Raw genomic sequence first — 19,300 nt, forward strand, 5'->3', positions numbered from 1 at the left:
CATATTATATTATATCTAAGAAGGTCTCATTGGGTTTTACCAGGGCGGCCCCATACCTCAAGATCCTAGTGGTAAGGGATCACATCATCTTCCACCAGCTCTCTGCATGCGAAGCACCATCAAGTGTGTATTTGGGTACGCTGCGTGAAGCAATATAAAAAACGTGCCTAAAGCCAGAATTTGGCTGCCGCTGCATGTTATGTCTAGGAAGGTGCGAAGATCAGACCTCACAACAACCACTGTGTCGAGTTATCCTTGAAGGCTTCAGCACTCACTGTACAGACACAGTTCACTAAGCAAAGCTGATATCAGAGTAATAACATATTATTCTCGTGTGAATCCAAAGCGTTCTACTAGGCTCAAAGCTAAAACAGTTTATGTGTTGTGTGCAAAAGCAGCAGAAAGGAAAAATGGCGTTTAATCTTCTAATAAGCTCATGCTAACTTAACACAGCATATAGGCAAAGCGTATCTATATGACATCCCCCCATGATCGGAGCACGGATAAGACAAGATAAAATAAGGGGCTCATTTTTGAAGTGCAGAGTTCAAGAACGATAGTCAGTTCAAATTTGAGGAAGTGAGAAAAAATATTTTCGTCACTCAAAAAACCAAAATCTCACCATCTTGACAATTTGAACAAAGTCAATAGGTCTGGGACAAGAACATTTTGGATATAATTCCCCCAAAAAATCGAAAAAAGTTCAATGTTATCAACGTTAATAGGCCTGGGACATGAAAATTTAGTCATAATTTCCCCCCCAAAAAAATTGAAATAAGTTCAATGTTAACAAAGGCCTCGATTGGTCTCAACCCAGGACTGAATATGCAAAATAAGCTGCAACAGCTTCCAAAAGGAAGTCACTGTTATCATCCGAACACAATTCAGCCATCCAATCTAATAGCGTGAAAGAACATTCATGCTCTTCAATTACCGGAGCCTCTAGCACCATCAGAGGACAACTCGGTGGGTTCTCAATGAAGCTGTGTGCCAAGAAATCTTGCGCCGCTGAAAATACTTTCCAATGACCCAGTACTCTATGCATCGCTGCCAAGGCCATAATCCTTTCGTCGGAACAAAGCAACTCGTGAGTAACTAAGGGACTCATGAGATGATTAAAATCCACGTCAGGAGAAACCATCTTGCAGAGACACAAATCCAGGGCCCAATCGAAATCGCAGCTCAGGCAATGAAAGACAGGCTGGACACATGTAAAATAGGAAAATCGAAACGATAATCCATACGCTGCACTTAAGGTGGCGAGAGGCAGCGTGCCATAGTATTCAAGTATCCTGTTGCGAAACAGTGCCAGGCGGGACTGAGCGTCTTGAAACACAGGACAGGCATCCATTTTCAACAAAACAAAATATCACCAGAATGCCAGCAGCCAACGCCAGTAAAACAGGAAACCCACCAAACAGGCTTGAAAAGATTGAATGAAAGAAAGTAGGAATGACTCCAAATATCTTTTCAAATGAAGTTACAAGACCGCTGCTAACTATTTAAAAAAAATGTGCAAGGCCTGAAGTGAAGGACGCGTTAAAGATTGTATGAATCAGTTCACTGAAATGCAGTGGCAGGTCAGTATTTAATAAAGCTTGCACCTCTGTGCGGGTGTTGGCTAAGTGAAGGACAAATGTTTCGCGAGCTGAAGTCAGTGCAACTTCTTTTTGTGACAATAGGGCTCTTATTCTACTCATTCCATTGAACTCTGCCTTCAAGGTTGGAATTCGCGGCCAGATGGAAACATCAGAGTTCCCATGCGGAGGAGGATACAAAACATTCTTACAACAAACCACACGCTCAGAGACTGTAACCACATAAGCGATGCCTTTTATTCACCCACAACAATCTTCATTATTTAAAAGTAAATAGCTGCCGTTTGCCAGTAATGTGAAAGTGGGGACTATTGCGGGAACGGGAGTACCTTTCAAAACACAGGCTAAATTAGGTTGTTCTTGGTTGCAAGAACCGTGCAATTGGATATGTCTACACATTAATGAGTGATCAGGTGTCTCTGTGCACTCTTCACCCTTGAGATAAACTTCCCTCCCTTCTCTAAGGCATCTGGAAGTAAAAGGGAGCGCCCAGGCTTCATGGAGGTATGAACTACCCAGTGGCTCGTATCTAACAATGGCAAAATATTTCATACAATTTGTAAATTTAAATAAAGCAAACAGTAACATAATTAAACCGTGGATAAGCCACGTCGCAGCCGTGTTCTCTGCCACAGAGAATGGTAAAGACTCCAACTTTTCAATGTGTAACATGGAAAAAGATGCATCCCTCATTGAAAGCAAACGCTGCATGTCAGTCAAATTAAAAGGGGCAAAGAGAGAGGAGACATTCATGTAATTCCAAGGCACTTTTCCGGCCTTAAGTGTCTGCAGGGTCCATGCAAACTGCATAATGGAACGCAATTGATTCTGATCATGGTATAACACAGACACTTCATCTTGCACAATATCAACAACAGACGATACAATATTATCCAATGTGTAAATGCGGGAAGAAAGTGTGTTAATGCTGTTATCTACAACTGCAAGCACTTTCTCCAAGTTAGCTTGATCAATAGCTCTAAGGCGGGTAGCCGCCTCAATCTGTGATGTTTTCCAGATTTCAATATAAACCGCATATATCCATCTTTTTGATCTACCACTAGCCGGGCCTTTTATAAAATCATTCAAATCAACATCGCCCATCAGTTTAGATAGATGTAGTTTAACTGATGCCAAGGTAGAATGTTGGAGCCAATTCGGACATAATTTGCCTATTGAATAAGTGGTCACAGAATGGTCATTCTCAAAACGGGGATCGGCCCTGATTTGTTTGAAGCCATCAGCTAAACCCAGAAAACGATGTTGGCACGAATCAGCACCTCTGTGCCACAACAGCCAACCATTAGGATCCAAACTGGATATGTTAAAGGACGAGTTATGCAACAGAGTTTGCAATTCCCTAATGGAAAATTTTGTAAAATTACCCCAACCTGAATATTCTTCTACATCAGGGATGGAAGGAGTATTACATTTTTTAGAAGAAGCCAATCCAAAGCATGTCGTTTGAGAAATGGTAGAGTTAAAAAGTAACATATGATTTGGGATGAGACATGCACGGTGCAAAGCCTCAGTGCCTTGCACCTGCCAACATTTAGAACCCCAAATTGATTTAAGGTCAATCGTCTCCTTCCACAACGCGTAGCCTCCAACAGCTAACTGGTCTAGGAAGGACTTCGAATACAATAACTTAGTTTCGGTAAGTCTAACCGTGGACATGCATTTTTCTGTCATTTTAAAATAAAATGAAGCGGGATTGGACTGATTAAAGTCGGTAAAATAAGTGTACTTTTTCAAAAATTCTACTTGAACTGCCTCTTAAAGGAGCTGGGCAATGCTCCCACAGTGTATAATCTACAGTATATCTCCTGGAACTAGTCTTGTGTAAGAAGTGGTTGCCAAAATGTTGGTAGCAAAATAAATTACCATAATTAGCAGAATCTAAATATAAATCTTCAGCATCAAATGCAGCATAATATTTCAAATCGGAAAACAATGCTTCCACGGCCTGAACATCCCAATCATCAGAACATATGTTTTGTTTCACCACATCCCCCATGTTAACTCTAAGCACAATAGGGACATTAATGACTTCAGTGGGGCCATGGATTTGAAATTTAACAGCATCCCATAAAATCCCATCTAGGACAGGCCAAGCAGTGATGTTAACAAATGCCAAGTCTCTCTTCAGTCTGTGGGCTGAATGTGAGGAGGAAAGGGGTGCCAATGTTCCATTTAGATGTAGAATGCATGCTCTCTCTTCGACATAGTGTCCATTGACTAATCGGAAAAAATAAAACACAAAACCAATTGACATAAAAAGCTAAATTGAAAAAAGCACCAGCCAAACGTATGTCCAAGGAGGAATCAAAAAATGTTTTTTAAATAAACTTGTATATACTGCAATCCGAGAGGGCTTTCCTGAAGTGTGCGAGACAGTGTCAAATGAAAATCTGGATTCTGTGGCCAAACGTGTTTGCAAATCAGGCATCGATAAGTCAGTTGGGTAAGTGTAGTCAATTTCATCAAGGTTAGTACCAGGCAATGTACTTAATAAAGGACTGGAAATTGTAGGCCTCTCGATGGCCATCTCCGGCTCAGGATTAGAAGCCGTGGCCAAAACAGAATTTCTCACAATCGAAGGACTGGAGACTGCCGGTGTCATACTAAGAAGAATCGGCCACTCTGTGTATCTTGACATTGTCAATAGAGATAAACCTGTTTTCTTTACGACCTGGAAGTGGTGGTAAAATGACTGTTCTTGTGCCCTTCACACCAAGCACAGGAACCGGAGCTCGGTAGGAGGGACCAAATTATTTCTTGTTCTCGATCTTCTCCCGAACCAGTTCTCCAACTTGGGGTAGCCAGCCAACTACCGGGATCTGCAATGCATCATCCGAAGTGGAGGGCAAATGTTCCTTTGCAAGACTGTCTCTTGTCTTTTGTAGAGTCTGTAAAACATTGCAATGTTCATCTACGTCAAAGGAGGCAGCGCTAGCCACCGAGTCTAGACCGTCAAGGTCCGGTACATACATCTTGATACCAAAGAGCATTTCGTATGGGGTCCGCCCACCCAGAGACCTTCTAGGGAGATTATTGAGATGGGCTAGCTGCACGCAATTGAGATGGGCTAGCCAGTTCCTGCCAGTGCCTATAACGCGAGCTGTCAAAGATTGCTTTAAGTCACGGTTCATTCGTTCCACTACACTATTACCCTCAGGTCTGTATGGAGACGAAAACTTGACTTGGACCCCCATCGAAATCATGGCATCCTTATACGCCTTAGAGGCGAAAGCCGGACTCTGATCCGAATGGAAGGTACCACAGGCAAAAATCCCTACAAAGACGCGCAAATCCCTTATGACAGTCCGTGAATCAGCGCTGCTGTGGGGCCAGACCCAAACAAAGCGTGTGCATGAATCAATTGCGACTAAGATGTACTTGTATGCAGTATCAGAAGAAAAAGGACCGCAGTGATCTAAATAAACACATCCCAGTGGTTTATTAGATATGTACAACTGTGTCTGGGGCGGAAGCGCAGCAGTCGAAGGCTTAATCTGTTGGCAAATGTCGCATTGAAGGACATAATCGCGCGTCTGTTTGTACAGTCCCCGCCACCAAAAACGTTGTTGTAACTGAGACACAGTGGCCGAAACGCCCGCATGCGCAGACGCAACACCTTCATGTGCCGCTGTGATCAATGTATGTCTGCGATCCGAGTTGGGAATCAACCTCTCCCCAACTTCAGGAATTTTCACATAAGGAACCTTATCAGGACTTAAGTGGTATGTGTACTTCGAAGGGAACCCCGTAGGATATTTACTTCCCTTCTCAGTGGCAGCAACAGCATCCAAGATATCATCATCAATCTTACTTTTGGACCGTGTAACTGCTGCAACTAAATATGTCGATACCGCAGATTTCGCTGCCTCATCAGCAAGCGAGTTGCCAACAGCGTGTACTCCAATGCGCTGATGACCCAGAGTATGAATTACAAACACGAGTGGTAACCGCTCTTTAAGCTCTGCCACTCGGACACAGATCATTTTATGTTTTATTGTGCTACCCTTGGAATCACGAAAGTCATTCTGAATCCTAAAGAACAAGTTCTCATTGTAAGACTGGACACAGTAGTGAGAATCACTCACAATAAGAGTCATCACACTAGGATCAGCGGACTCTAATGCAAGCATCAGAGCACGAAGCTCTGCCAATTGTGCGGTGCAGTCCCCTAGTGTCTGGGTGTGCACGACACTAGACTTGAACTCATCGTTCACCATGGCACCGACCACAATAGCACATGCGGAAACGTAGGCGTGTTTAGAACCATGCGCAACCTGCGCCGAACCATCAGAGTATATGATGCAATGGAAATCCTCCAAAGGCCTCATAGCCAAAGGAGCTGGATGAACGAATTCATACTGTAAATACTCCTGACACCGTAAGGTGGCATAAAAAATAAACGTGACATCCGGGGACGTCAATGATGCAGTCCATTGTATCCACCGAGGGTGCAAAGCTTTTGAATTAGGTACACTGGCTTTCGTAGTGTACAAGTGTGACTTGTAAGCAATAGGTACTGTGTCTCCTTCGTTAAACGTCAGGCAAGTGAAACCCACCGTCCCAGGGATGATTCTTATCACCAGGTTGGTGTGGTAGTCACGAGTCAGTAAGAATTTAGAAGCGAGCAGATCAGCCTGCAAAGATTGCAGGATAGCTGAGTGCTCAGGCAGCCAGTTTGATTTGGTAAAAGTTGGTTGTATCAAAGCATACAGAGGCTTGATACGCTGGGCATATTCAGGAATGTATGTGCTCGCGAAGTTCAAAAATCCCAGCAAAGACTGTAATTTTTTCAGAGTTGTCGGAGCGCGCAGCTGTGCGCATTTCTCCAAGAAGTGAGGAGCCAAACCTCTACCTTCATTGTTGAGCTCGTAGCCCAGGAACAACACTGTATACTCTGCAATGTGCGATTTTGCAAAGTTGAATTTGTAACCGAAGTCTGCAAAGCTACAGATTAAGCGGTCAACTCGACACAGATGCTCCCAAAGTTCGTCGTCTGTGAGATAAATGTCATCCACATACGAGCATGCATCAGGGTCGATTCTCTCCAAGAGAGAGACAATGCGGGCAGTAAAAACCCCAGGACTATTTTTGTAGCCCATAGGTAAACGTCGAAATTGTTTTTGCACACCGCCGCAAGTAAAGGAGGTCCATTGGGAACTCAGACCGTCCAAATGGTGGGCATAAAAACCATTGGAAATGTCAAGCGTGGTCTTAAACCGCTTATGCACAAGACTATCCACCAATGCAGAGCTGTGAGTATTTTGTACTGCACAGGTACGGCAATCCGAGTTAAAATGCCGGTAATCCAATACCAAACGGTACGAACCGTCAGGCTTGGTCACAGTAAAAAGAGGGTTATTCATTGGTGACACATGTTTCAATCACTCCTTGATATTCCAATTGATCAAGGATTTCCGCAACGGAAGCCTTAGCTTCACGTCTAATGGGATATTGAGGTTGAGGCTGCGGCTGAGACCGCAAAAGAATCTCGTGGTGTGGGGAAAATTTATCCCAACCACAGTGTGTACGGTACAGAGCCGGCGCCAGAGCCTTAGCCCACTCTTCTGCAAAATTCAGCGCATGCTCCTTCGAGACTGTGTGCGCGAAACTGGGGGGGATTACCTCCTCCCCTCGCGGAGCTGCGAGAACAAAAGGTGGGGGCCAGTCAGCTCCGCTAACAAAATGTCATAAGTAGTCGTAAGATTTTCCCAAAATATCCCTTTTATGGTACGCTGTATGTCACCTTCTATCAAAAGGACAATTTCTTGGAGTCTGTCAGGGGGAGCAACTCTAGTGTCAGCTGTTTCCATTACAACATAACGGTCAGTCGCTGTCACCTTCAGTAGTGGACGCAGGGCCTCTCGCACTATGGTAATCTCCGCCGCGCTGTCCAGCAAGGTCAGAGCCCATGTCAGATTCCGAAGCCGTGTTCTCACTATCTGTGGCATATCTCACTGTTAAAGCGGTGACTTTCTTCTTTTGAAACTGGGGTCTCTTCGGTGTAGAGCCGTCCTGCTTTCCTGCACTGTCTTTCGGGCGGGGCTGGTCGCGTCCTTGCTGGCCACCCCGACCCCTGCCGCCTCCTCCACCACCGGTCGCCGAGGCCGATGAATCCTGAAAAGAACGAGGAGAGCGTTGATCAGAAACCTGATAACGATCAGGTGATTTAATCTTCGCGCGTTCGCGCAAGTCATAAACACGTTCTGTAGGGGCTGGCAATGGAGACGCAGGACGAGACACCTGTTTCTGTTGTTGTTGCTTACCCTGTTTTTGTTTTTTAGGCCAATTTTGCTTTTTGGTCTTGGGCTGAACGTCAGTCTCTGACTTCTGCCCTTGGGGTTGGTTCTTCTCTAGTAGAAAAAGGCTTGAGACCCCTACTATTGCGGCCCACGGTCTTATAAGCCGCCACAATAATCCTAGCTAACTGACGGGGTTTCTCGGCATCGGGAAGCACCTGCAAAGCATTGGCTACCTGAAAGTTCACTGCATCTCCCTTGACATTAGCAAGTACGAGATTGCAAACTACATCAAAGGTGCCACATAGGCGCATACCCAATTCAACCGCAGTCTCGGGTCCGTGCTCATCCTGAACACGCTTAAGGACCGTAGGCAGGACAGTCATAGACGGAGTGCCGTAACACCTCGCATAGACCGCCGCAAATGTTCTACCCCAGGTCTTGCATTCACCGATTTCAGGGGCCAAGTCTTTAGGTAAGCTTATCGTAAGAATCCTGTGTTTTTCACCAAGAGTCGTGTTAGGAAATACTGCTTCCAGCTGGTCAAATTTCTCGGCAAGCCAGAAAGGAAAATCATCCTTATCCAGGGGTCGCTTGCCCATCACTGCATTGATCATCACGGGACTGAGCTTCATGCCGCCCTGTCCTGCAGGAAGCGCCGCACCACCCGGGGCCCCGCCCGGGAGATTACGGGTTATGTATTGTACTAACGACCGAATCACGCTAATTGCGACCACATGTAGTCGTCTTAACTTAACTACGGTACATGCGCCGTGTTGAGGATGAGGAGTAAATCCGGCCAAAACAGGCCAATTTGCGCCTGGAATGGACAAAGGACCTAACCTCGGAGCTGTCAAAGAGTGGGGGAGGGCGCCACCAAACCAAACGCGGTGCTGCCAAGTATCTATAGGTACTTCCTGTGCCCTATACGGAGTATATTCATTCGGCACAGCAGTGGGAGTGTGTGTGTGGAACACACCTGAAGTTCCGTCCACAGCTGGGAATGTCACCCACGAGTAAAAGATTTCGTAAGGGTAAGCTACCTCTGCACTCACCACCATTATCACGGCCATGCCATCCACGGGAACATTATACTGCAGCAAATGGTTGCGCACCGCAATGCGACTATGCTGCGGAATGTCCACCGCGGCCATAACGACAGAGGAAGATAAAAGGACAAAGTAAACTTTGTAGCACAACTGGGTTGTAATTCAAGGAAACCGTTTAGAAAGATTCAAGCTTGAAAAGACCTATTTACAAAAATAGGTAGGTTTTTCCGACACCACCGTTTTCCGGAAACGATAGTGAAGGGGTTAAGGACTGAATGATGTACTACTCAAGTGTCATGTAATACGACCACCGAAAATGTTGGGCGCCATGTCTACAGGGATCCTGTTCTCCTACAGAACTGTGCATAGAGACTTGGAACCTCAGTGAGTTAGGGGTGTGCCAAAACTCACCTTAGTACCCAAAATCCCCTTACCTGACTAGCTACAGTGTCTCATTGGTCATTACAAACTCCCAATACTTAGACAAACCAGAACATGGACTTAGATTACCTCAGGTAACGTGCAACACATGAACACTCTTTCGTTATACAATCATTTCAATTCAAAACAAGGAGTAAATGAGGACACAAGCATATTTGAAATGTTTATTTACCAATGCAGGGTTCTCAAACGCAGTATCTTAGATAATACCAGCAAACATATTATAAGAAGCAAAGTAATCAGCATAGTTACTAGTCCATAGAATGCAAAAGGTGACAACATGCTAAAATGCTGAAATGAATCGGGTTTAACAACACCTAATTCTCACCCTCCCTAACTAGCATATTATATTATATCTAAGAAGGTCTCATTGGGTTTTAGCAGGGCGGCCCCATACCTCAAGATCCTAGTGGTAAGGGATCACATCATCTTCCACCAGCTCTCTGCATGCGAAGCACCATCAAGTGTGTATTTGGGTACGCTGCGTGAAGCAATATAAAAAACGTGCCTAAAGCCAGAATTTGGCTGCCGCTGCATGTTATGTCTAGGAAGGTGCGAAGATCAGACCTCACAACAACCACTGTGTCGAGTTATCCTTGAAGGCTTCAGCACTCACTGTACAGACACAGTTCACTAAGCAAAGCTGATATCAGAGTAATAACATATTATTCTCGTGTGAATCCAAAGCGTTCTACTAGGCTCAAAGCTAAAACAACAGTTTATGTGTTGTGTGCAAAAGCAGCAGAAAGGAAAAATGGCGTTTCATCTTCTAATAAGCTCATGCTAACTTAACACAGCATATAGGCAAAGCGTATCTATATGACAACGTAAGATGGTTGCAGGGAACTACTGATGGATGGAGCCAAGAGACCAAAAGGTCACAATATATGTGGTTTATGTTCCAAAAGGGGGGTATGCACACATTCTGCATTACACATTCTCCTCATTCATACACGGTTATTAGTATCATAGGTGAAGTCAGTTTATAGGACATCAATGATGTCATTGATGATGTCACTGAAATATCAGTTGTAAGGGAACTAGACTATTATTTGTGCAGGATGTGAGGCTTGTGCAAGTACCAGGTCCACAATTTCCCCCTCACTGGGAACCAAACACCCCATAATAGCGCTTAACTCTCACAGGGAAGCAAAGGAGAGCAGTGCAAGGCCTACTCACGGGGTGGTGCAGGCTAGTAATCACCATTCACTGGCACGCAATAATAACACTCAATAAATAATCGTCCACTCTGTGCTTTTTTTTTTTGTTTGAATTTGTTTATTGGGTTTTTTGGTTGCATTTACATAAACAATACTTCAGTGATCAATCGAGGTAAACGTTCAGTACAAAAAAAATTTTAAGTCGTTAAGATACAATTGGAGATTAGGGTTCTGTTATACATTTCACAATGCAGGACCAGTGTCTGTCGATCGTCCCTTTCTGTGTGCTTTGGTAGCGCGTATCATGTGGCATCCCATCAATGTATCTGCGCACCCCACGGGCGGGATCGTCTCAAATATGTGAGTCTGTTAACTGCACCTGTGGCATCGTGATGTCTCTATGTTTGCAGTCAATCCTTGAGTAACATATGTGAGTTGCACCCTGTCGAACTCGATCTCGTCTCCATACCCAGTGACTATGGGGGTGAACCAGTGAACTCGGGGGAGGGATGGGTGTGGGGGAAGGACGGGAGGGGGGGGTTTTCAAGGTCACCTGTGTCCAAGCACAGAGTACATATTCTCCGGTCATTGGGTATATGCCTATAGTGAGCGTCGGTGTTTTGTGTCTAGGTGTCGTTGGGTCGCCGAGTGTGGTCGCTCACGACGTGTACGTAGAATCTGTGATATGCTTATGTAAGCGTGGGGGTTGGTGTCGTCGGACGTATCGGGGATTGCGGGGTTGTAGGTGGCTCCTGAGGGCTAGTCGCCTGTGTGAAGGAATATAGTAGTTGCGCCCACTCCTGGGATATGGGATGTTTGCGATGTCCCCGCGCCTCCTCCTCCCGGAGTATCTCCTCCTCCGCCTTACCCCATTTACGTACCGCACCGATCCATGCTGCCTCTGGTGGCCCTGTTGGGGTCCTCCAGTGCATGGCAATACTGCGTTTCGCCAGGAGGATTGCTAGTGATAGGAATCGGCATTGCGTTTTCTCAGTTTTCCGTTTGCGGAAAATCCCGAGTGCGCTTGCCTCCCACGTGTGCATGGTGGCAATGCCCGTAACCTCCTCCAGTATCCGATGGATCGTGTCCCAATACTGGCGGATAGTGGGGCAATCCCAAAACATGTGTCTGAAGTCGGCCCCCGGGGTTCGACATCGGGGGCATTCGAAGTGGGTATCCGGGAAGAATCGTTGGAGGCGGCCCGGTGTGAGATAGGCCCTGTGTAGTATGTTAAATTGTATGTTACGGAACCTTGCGTTTCTGGAGACATTTTTGGGAAATTCCAGGGCTGATCTCCATTCCCCGTCGTGGACCACTCTGCCGAAGTCTGTCTCCCACTTCTGGCGTAAAGACTGGAGGGATGGGAGGAGTAGCGATCGTATCGCCCTGTAAAGCCATGTTACTAGGTGTCTCCCCACCCCCATGTGCATGATCGTGTGAATGACCGGATGTGTCGCAGGCTCCCCGGCCTCCGAGTTCCAGTGTGTGTTACTGCTATCTAATATTTGCCTATGGAGCAAAAACTGTCCCGGGGGCAAGTCGTAGCGGTCCATCATCTGTTCGAACGTTTGCAACTGTCCATCTTCGAACAGAGATCCGATTTCCGTGATCGCCAGTTCTGTCCAGACCCTAAGCATTCCCGGGGAATAATACGACTCTCTACGAGGAAAACCCACCAGTGGCAATAGAGGCAAATATGGTGGCTGTGTTTTGGACATGCGATGTATACGCATCATGCACGTTCGGGCAACGGACACCTGCCGTGGATATGTCCGCAGAGGTTTAGTGCCTGGCAGCAGAAGTCTGACGATCGCGGCCTGCGAAAGAGGGCCGTTAGCTGTGATGATCTCCCCTGTGTGTCGTCCCGCCGTCCAATAAGACAACCACTGGAGCTGGGCTGCCAGAAAGTATGCCTCAAAGGCCGGTGCCCTCAGTCCTCCCTCCGTGGTAGGTAGGTAGAGTGTGGTGAGTGCTACCCGTTTTCGACCCCCTCCCCAAATCAGGTCCGTCAGAAGAGTGTTCAGTTCCCCAAAGAATGAACGCGGTGGGATCACTGGGAGATTCGCGAAACTATACAGCAGGCGGGGGACCATAATCATTTTTGCCAATGCCACTCTGCCTATTGGTGCCAGCGGGAGTGTCTTCCAGAAGTTGACCGCTGACCGAAGGCCAGCTAGCGTCCTATGATTCCCCGTGTATAAGTCTTCCGGGGTGTGGTACAACCATACTCCCAGGTATCGGGGGGCATCGGCATTCCAGGCCAGTGTTTGAGTACCCATCTGAATCTCGAAGGGGGCCACATGGGGGCTCAACGGGTATATGGAGGATTTCCCCCAGTTGACTTTTAGGCCCGATACTATCGCAAACTCCTCTAGTGTCCTCCAGATGCACGTCAGGTCGCTCGTGGCATCCCTAACATAAATCAGGAGGTCATCTGCGTATAGAGATACGCAGTGCCACGTGTGCGCCAGGGGGATACCCCAAGCTTCACCCTCCCGTCTTAGGCGTATCGCCAAGGGTTCGACCGCCAGGGCAAACAGGAGGGGTGACAACGGGCACCCTTGTCTAGTCCCTCTGTCCACGGTGAATTCCGAGGAGATATAGGTGCCGATCCGGACCCTGGATTGGAGTTGTGTGTACAGGAGCTTGGTATAAGCGATTAGGCGGGAGCCAAAGTTGTTCTTGGCGATGACGTCGAACAAATATGACCATAGGAGGGTGTCAAACGCCTTTTCGAGGTCTAGTATGAGGCAAGCTGCATTCGGGAACTGGGCTCTAGTTATGTCTTGGACATGGAAGAGCCTACGGAGATTTTGGGATGTGTTGCGGTTTGGCACAAACCCGTTTTGGTCGGGATGGACCAACTGGGGCACGACTTGGGCATACCTCGTCGCTAACAGTTTACCTAGAATTTTACAGTCTGAGTTAAGTAATGTGATCGGCCTGTAGGATGAGGGGAGCTGGGGGTCCCTATGTGGTTTCAGGAACGATACTATTATTGATTCCCTGAGGGAGCGTGGGAGGACTCCCACTCCGAGTGCATCTTCGAACATAATCGTCAGACGCGTGACAAGGTAAGGCAAGAAGGTCTGGTAATACTCGAGGGGGAAGCCGTCCATGCCTGGGGCCTTGTTTCTGGCTAGCATCCCGATCGCGGCCTTGATCTCGGCTTGTGTTAGTTTCCTGTCTAGGTCCTTCCGGAGCGCCGGTGAGACTTGGGGGATAGGCAACGGGATTAGGAAGTTAGACGCCGCGAGGGTGTCGCCTTGGTTAGGGGTCTGGTATATTTGCGAGTAATATGTGTGAAAAACCTGCATGATTGCTATCTGGGATGTTTGAAGATGACCGGCCTGATCTGTGATTTCCGTGATAGGTTTCAGGTCGGGATCCTGTCGCGCTACCCATGCCAAGAGTGTGCCACCCCTGTTGCCCTCCCGGTGCATCCTACCGGCATATTTTCTGAAGTTGTATTTACGCAGGTCTCGCAGTGTCTCAGCATATTTTGATTTAGCTTCTGCTATTTGTTGCTGGGTCACTTCGCCGCGGTCATCCGCTCGTAGCATGGTCGCCAGCTTCTGTTCTGTGTCATGTAATGCGCGTTCTAGCCCTTGTCGTACCCCTAGTACTTGTTGGATGCAGTGTCCCCTCGCTACCACTTTGTGTGCATCCCACTCCACGAGACTAGAAGATGCCGAGCCCGCATTGAGTCTGAAGTGTTCCTGCAGGTGTTCCCCGTGTTCATGTGTGAATACCTGATCTGTGAGGCACTCCCGAGGGAGTTTCCAGGTAGGAACTGGGGGGTGGGGTGGTCTCCACCGGAGGGTCAGGGCGTGGGCGTCGTGATCCGACAGTACTCTGCCTAAGTAGTCCGTGTGTCTAGCTTTGGCGTGTATATCAGGTGAGCAGAGAAATCGGTCAAGTCGCACTCGAAGGTCGTGTGGAATGGAGTGAAATGAGTACAGTTTCGTCGTGGGGTTCAATGCTCTCCACGTGTCCGTCAGTGCCCAGTGTCGAACCCATGTATTGAAGAGTTCCGTCTGTCTGTATATCGGTGATCGTGGTGGTGGGGGACGGGACCGGTCGAGGGCCGTGTCTAGAACACTGTTATAATCCCCTCCTAGGAGCCAAGGGGTGTGGGTGTAATGTGCCAATGTGTTTGTGAGGCGAGACCAAAAGACGTTCTGCTCTACATTGGGGGCATAGATGCTGCCTATCAGGATAGGTTGCCCATCCAGTTGTCCTTCCAATAATACGTAGCGTCCCTCCTTATCTACCACCCTGGATTGTTCACGGAAGGGGACTCCCGGTCTGATCCAGATTAGTGTGCCCCTGGCAAATGCAGAGTACCCTGTGGCACAGATCACGCCCCTCCACTTCCTCTGTAACTTGCCGACTTCCGCTGTCGTCAGGTGAGTCTCTTGTAAGAGAGCTATATGTGCCTGTTGTCTCTTTAGGTAGGCATAGACTGCATACCGTTTACTTGCCGTATGCAGCCCCCTGACGTTTAGTGTGATAAAGGTAAAGTCCGTGTTAGGGGGCGTTGTCATGTGATTGTGTCCGTCGTAATGGTTGGCTCCTCCGCCAACTCTCGGCTACGTCTAGGATCGCTCTCGCTCACATCTCCTCCCTCCATACTTGATTTCACCGTGACCAGAGCACCACCTCCCGTGTAGGTATCAGGGTTAAAAGGAAAGGGGCTTAACATGGTAACAACATATGGGAAACAGTCCCAACTGAAGGGGCCCATTGCAAGGCACGATGAGCCCAAACTGTACATCTCGTACTGTCTCTAGTTCGTTTGGTGTGAGGGGGTGGTAAGGCGGCGGAACCCCGATCTGGGGCCAAGGCCACTCGCCATAATGTGTCTCTGTGTGTGTGTATGCTACCACCCATACCTTAGGCGTGTCTTCTCGGCTTCCGCCGTCGGCTGGATGCTCTTCCATCGCAATCTTACCGCTGGGCGTGTCTGGTGCCATCAGATGAGTGTGTCCGCCGTCTGTGGGGTCACCAGTGGCGGGGAGGCGGAACCATCTCTGGAGGTGCGGACGTCGCTCTGATCTTCATCTTCGGATGTAAAGATGCGGGGGCCTCGATCCACTTCCCGTTCGGCGTTCAGTTGCTCGATCTCCGCCGCTGCCTGTATGGCTTTCCGTCGCTCTGCTATGATTTGTTCCAAGTCTGGGACGCGTTTGACGCTGGGCGACGGTGGTCGGTTCATCTGTGTGAGCATGACCTTTCTGGCACGAATTCGCCGCCGTCTGCTGGACGCCGTGCTCGACGGTGTGTCCTCGTGGTCCGATCGAGGCTGACTGCGGTGATCCAACCAGTGTCTTGCCTCCGCCGGATCCGTGAAGAAGTGTGTGGCATCCTCATAGATGATCTTGAGGCGGGCCGGAAACAGAAGGGCATATGGTATCTTAAGTTGACGCAAGGCTTGCTTTACTGTGAGGAATGTGGCGCGTTGGCGTTGTACTGCTTGGGAATAGTCCGGGAACACCATCACAGTTTTGTCTTCCACCCTGAGGACTTTCGCTTGCCTGGCCGCCCGCAGGATTGTGTCCCTGTCCTGATAATGCAGAAGTTTCAAAAGGAATGGCCTGGGTGGGAAGCCAGCTCGAGGTCGTCCAGTCGGCACCCTGTGTGCCCTTTCTACTGAGAAGAACGGCGTCAGGTCTTGGGTCCGGGTGAACGTTTTTATCCAAGACTCGATATATCGGATAGGGTCTTCTTTCTCCACTCCTTCCGGCAGATTGATCAGACGTATGTTGCTCCGACGGGAGCGTCCCTCTAAATCGTCCGCCTTGTGTTCCAGGAAGGTGACCTTCTCCTGCAGGTCCTTGATGGCTTTTTGGTTGAGCTGGACCTGAGGTTTTAGTTCTTGGAGCGTGTGGCTCTCCTGCTTCACCTTATCTGCCAGCTTTCTATGGTCGTCTCGCAATAGGGTGATGTCCGAGGCCAGTTCTCCGAACTTCGTTTCCATGGAGACTCGTGAGTGCTCGATGGCCGCCAGGACTTTGTCCAGCTTCGTGGACATGTCCGATTCCTGTATTGGACCCCCGGTCTTTGATCCACGTGAGGGGCCCGGGGATGGTGATCTTCTCTGTGCCGGTGTCGTTGGCACCGCTCGCTGCGTTCGCCCCATGGGTGGTGCGGGTGACCTACCGGTCCGATCTGGCCCGTCTGATGTGATGCAAACCCCTATGCGTGACGGCGCCAAGCAGATCGGGCTTCCGACTTCCCCTCCGCCTATTGTAGTTCTTCCAGGTGGGTCCCCTGACACCCGGCTGGGGGGGGCTTGTGGTTCGCCCTTGATATGAGAGGTGGGAGGCTCTCCGAGTGAACGCACCCCGTTCCGTCTGATCTTCTATCGTGTCGCCGGGGTGGTCGGGGGTGCTCCTTCACTGCTGCCCGCCGCTCCCGGTTCCCCTGCAGAGTATAGATACAGCTAGCCGGTGCTCCCCGGAGGAGTTTGGGTCTGGGGCTCAAATTGGGGAATCAGAGCTCACCTCGGGGACGCACGTGTTGCTGCGTCCTGTCACCCTCCGTCTCGGGTTGCCAATGGAATTGTCACTTGGGCGCCAGTCTCAAGGAACCCCCACTGGTCGCCATGGTCGTTCTGCACCTGTCCCTCGCGGACTCATTTCGGCGGCGCCATCTTGGAATGGGAAGGTCTCAGGGACATCTGCGGGCGGCCTTTCCGGTGTCCAGGGGTGGTCGGCTGGGTCCTCACCGGCCTCCGCGTCCCCCTGGTGCGTTAATGTTAATGTTAGGCACACTTTTAGAGCGCACGGCTACCCCAAAGGGTGTCCCGGCGCTTTAGCAAAGATGCCCCTAAAAACAGAAAAACCAAAAGGTATACAGACTGCAGAAACGCGGGTTACTCGGTGAAGAACAGAGTCTTCAGCTCCTTCCTGAAGGCCAAGAGATTATTTGCTTTCCGGAGGGAAAGAGGGAGTGCATTCCACAGGCAAGCTGTTACGTGTTGGAAAGAGCGACCTCCCATCCGCACACGTTTGACCACAGGCACCTCCATTTTGGCCAGGTCCGCCGACCGCAGAGACCTTCGTGGCACATAGAAAGCAGTGCGCTTCCTAAGGTAGAAAGGGCCGGTCGCATGGAGAGCTTTAAACGCCAATGTGAGGAGTTTAAATTTAATTCTCTCCGCAATTGGTAGCCAGTGAAGCCTGGCTAGGAGCACTGAGGCTCTTGCTCTCCTCGGCAGGCCATAGATGGCTCTGGCCGCCGAATTCTGTGTGACCTGCAACCTAGATATCAAATATTTAGGTAGGCCCGCGAAGAGCGCATTTGCATAGTCCAGGCGAGAACCCACCAACGCCTGAACTATATTCCTGCGGTACTGCAGAGAGAGCAGGGGCAGAAATTTTCTAAGCATCTTGAGGATGCTGAAGCATTTCCCTACAAGTCCCAGGATGTGGGGACGAAAAGATAGATCAACGTCAAGCACCACTCCAAGATTTTTTACCTGAGCTGAAGGAGCCTCAGGGGGGAACATGTCCTGGGGCCACCACGACTTCCAGTCTGCGTCTGGGGCACAGCCAAAGAAGAGCAGCTCAGACTTGTCTGAGTTGCACTTTAGGCTGTGCCGCTGGAACCACGCAAAGACTGCGCTCAAACAGTCCTTAATTCTGCCGCCGTTGAAGACCTCACCCTTCCTGCAAGTGAACAGAAGCTGGGTGTCATCAGCGTAAGAGATGACCCGGGCCCCGAACGCCTCCGCTACCTCCGCCAGAGGGGCCATGTAAATGTTGAAAATGGTGGGGCTCAAGATAGATCCTTGAGGCACCCCCACCTCTAGCGCAGGCATTTCCGCCGAGAACGGCGGAGCCCAGATCACCTGTCGGCGGTCGGCAAGAAAGGATTGAAACCAGTTGGGTCTCCAGGGGTCACCTCCGTCCGAGTCTCCCGTGTTAGGAAGGTCCCGCGCCGTCTTCTGGTCGCCGGGTCTCCTCGGCGGGTCCTGGTATCGCGACTCCTCCCCCGATACCGCCGCGTTGAGCGAGGGGTAGCGCTCTTCAGATGCGGTGTGTGGCGCGCTCCGGGACCCGGCAACGAAAAGGGTCGCACTGGTCACTCGGGACCCTCCTCGTCAGTATCTGGGCGCCGCCATTTTGGGGAAGGCTCGGCCGAGGTCCTCCAGGGCCAATGCGGGCATGTCTCGGATCCGCCGTTTTTCCTCGAGGCGTCCCAGGTGGTCCCTGTAATTTCCTACATCTGCTGGTGGTGATCAAGGTATGCGGCGGCAGCTAAAATCATTGGCGTGGCGAGTGGCTGACCGGAGCTCTAAGGGAGTCCGTCCGCCATCTTAGCCAGCTTAGCCACGCCCCCCCCACTCTGTGCTTTTTAATGAGGAAAGGAAAGGTACATTTATTACACACACACTCTACTTAATACCACACAATAACAAATATACATACGGCTGGTGGAAATACCTTTAATGATTTTATATTTGATGCCTAAAGGGGCATGACTTGAAAGATCCAAGTACCACCCTCACATACAATATAGCACATAACCACATAAGAGGTAGTTGCCTTAACACAGGCCCATTGGCTTTATCATGTTACCTCACTTAAAGACCAGAATCACATGCTATAACGCATCACTCTATCATTGACTTCAGTAACCATAATCTATCTGCAATAATTATAATTTATACAGCATTGCAACCTTTCATGAATAATCATTCATATCAGTAATAAAGCTCATTTAAATAAAACAGCGTAAAAGCATATTACATGTCTATGTTTTTCTTTAAGCCACAAACATATAGTCAT

General features: G+C 49.0%; 1 protein-coding gene across 4 annotated transcripts in view; it reads right to left on the reverse strand.

Annotated features, from left to right (window-relative positions):
- CPLANE1 (ciliogenesis and planar polarity effector complex subunit 1) overlaps window positions 1–19,300 on the reverse strand; it is a 2,766,109-nt gene that overhangs the window by 2,241,668 nt on the left and 505,141 nt on the right. The window lies entirely within an intron of this gene.

This window comes from Lissotriton helveticus, chromosome 2_1 (genome assembly GCF_964261635.1).
Source record: "Lissotriton helveticus chromosome 2_1, aLisHel1.1, whole genome shotgun sequence".
Lineage (NCBI taxonomy): Eukaryota > Metazoa > Chordata > Amphibia > Caudata > Salamandridae > Lissotriton > Lissotriton helveticus.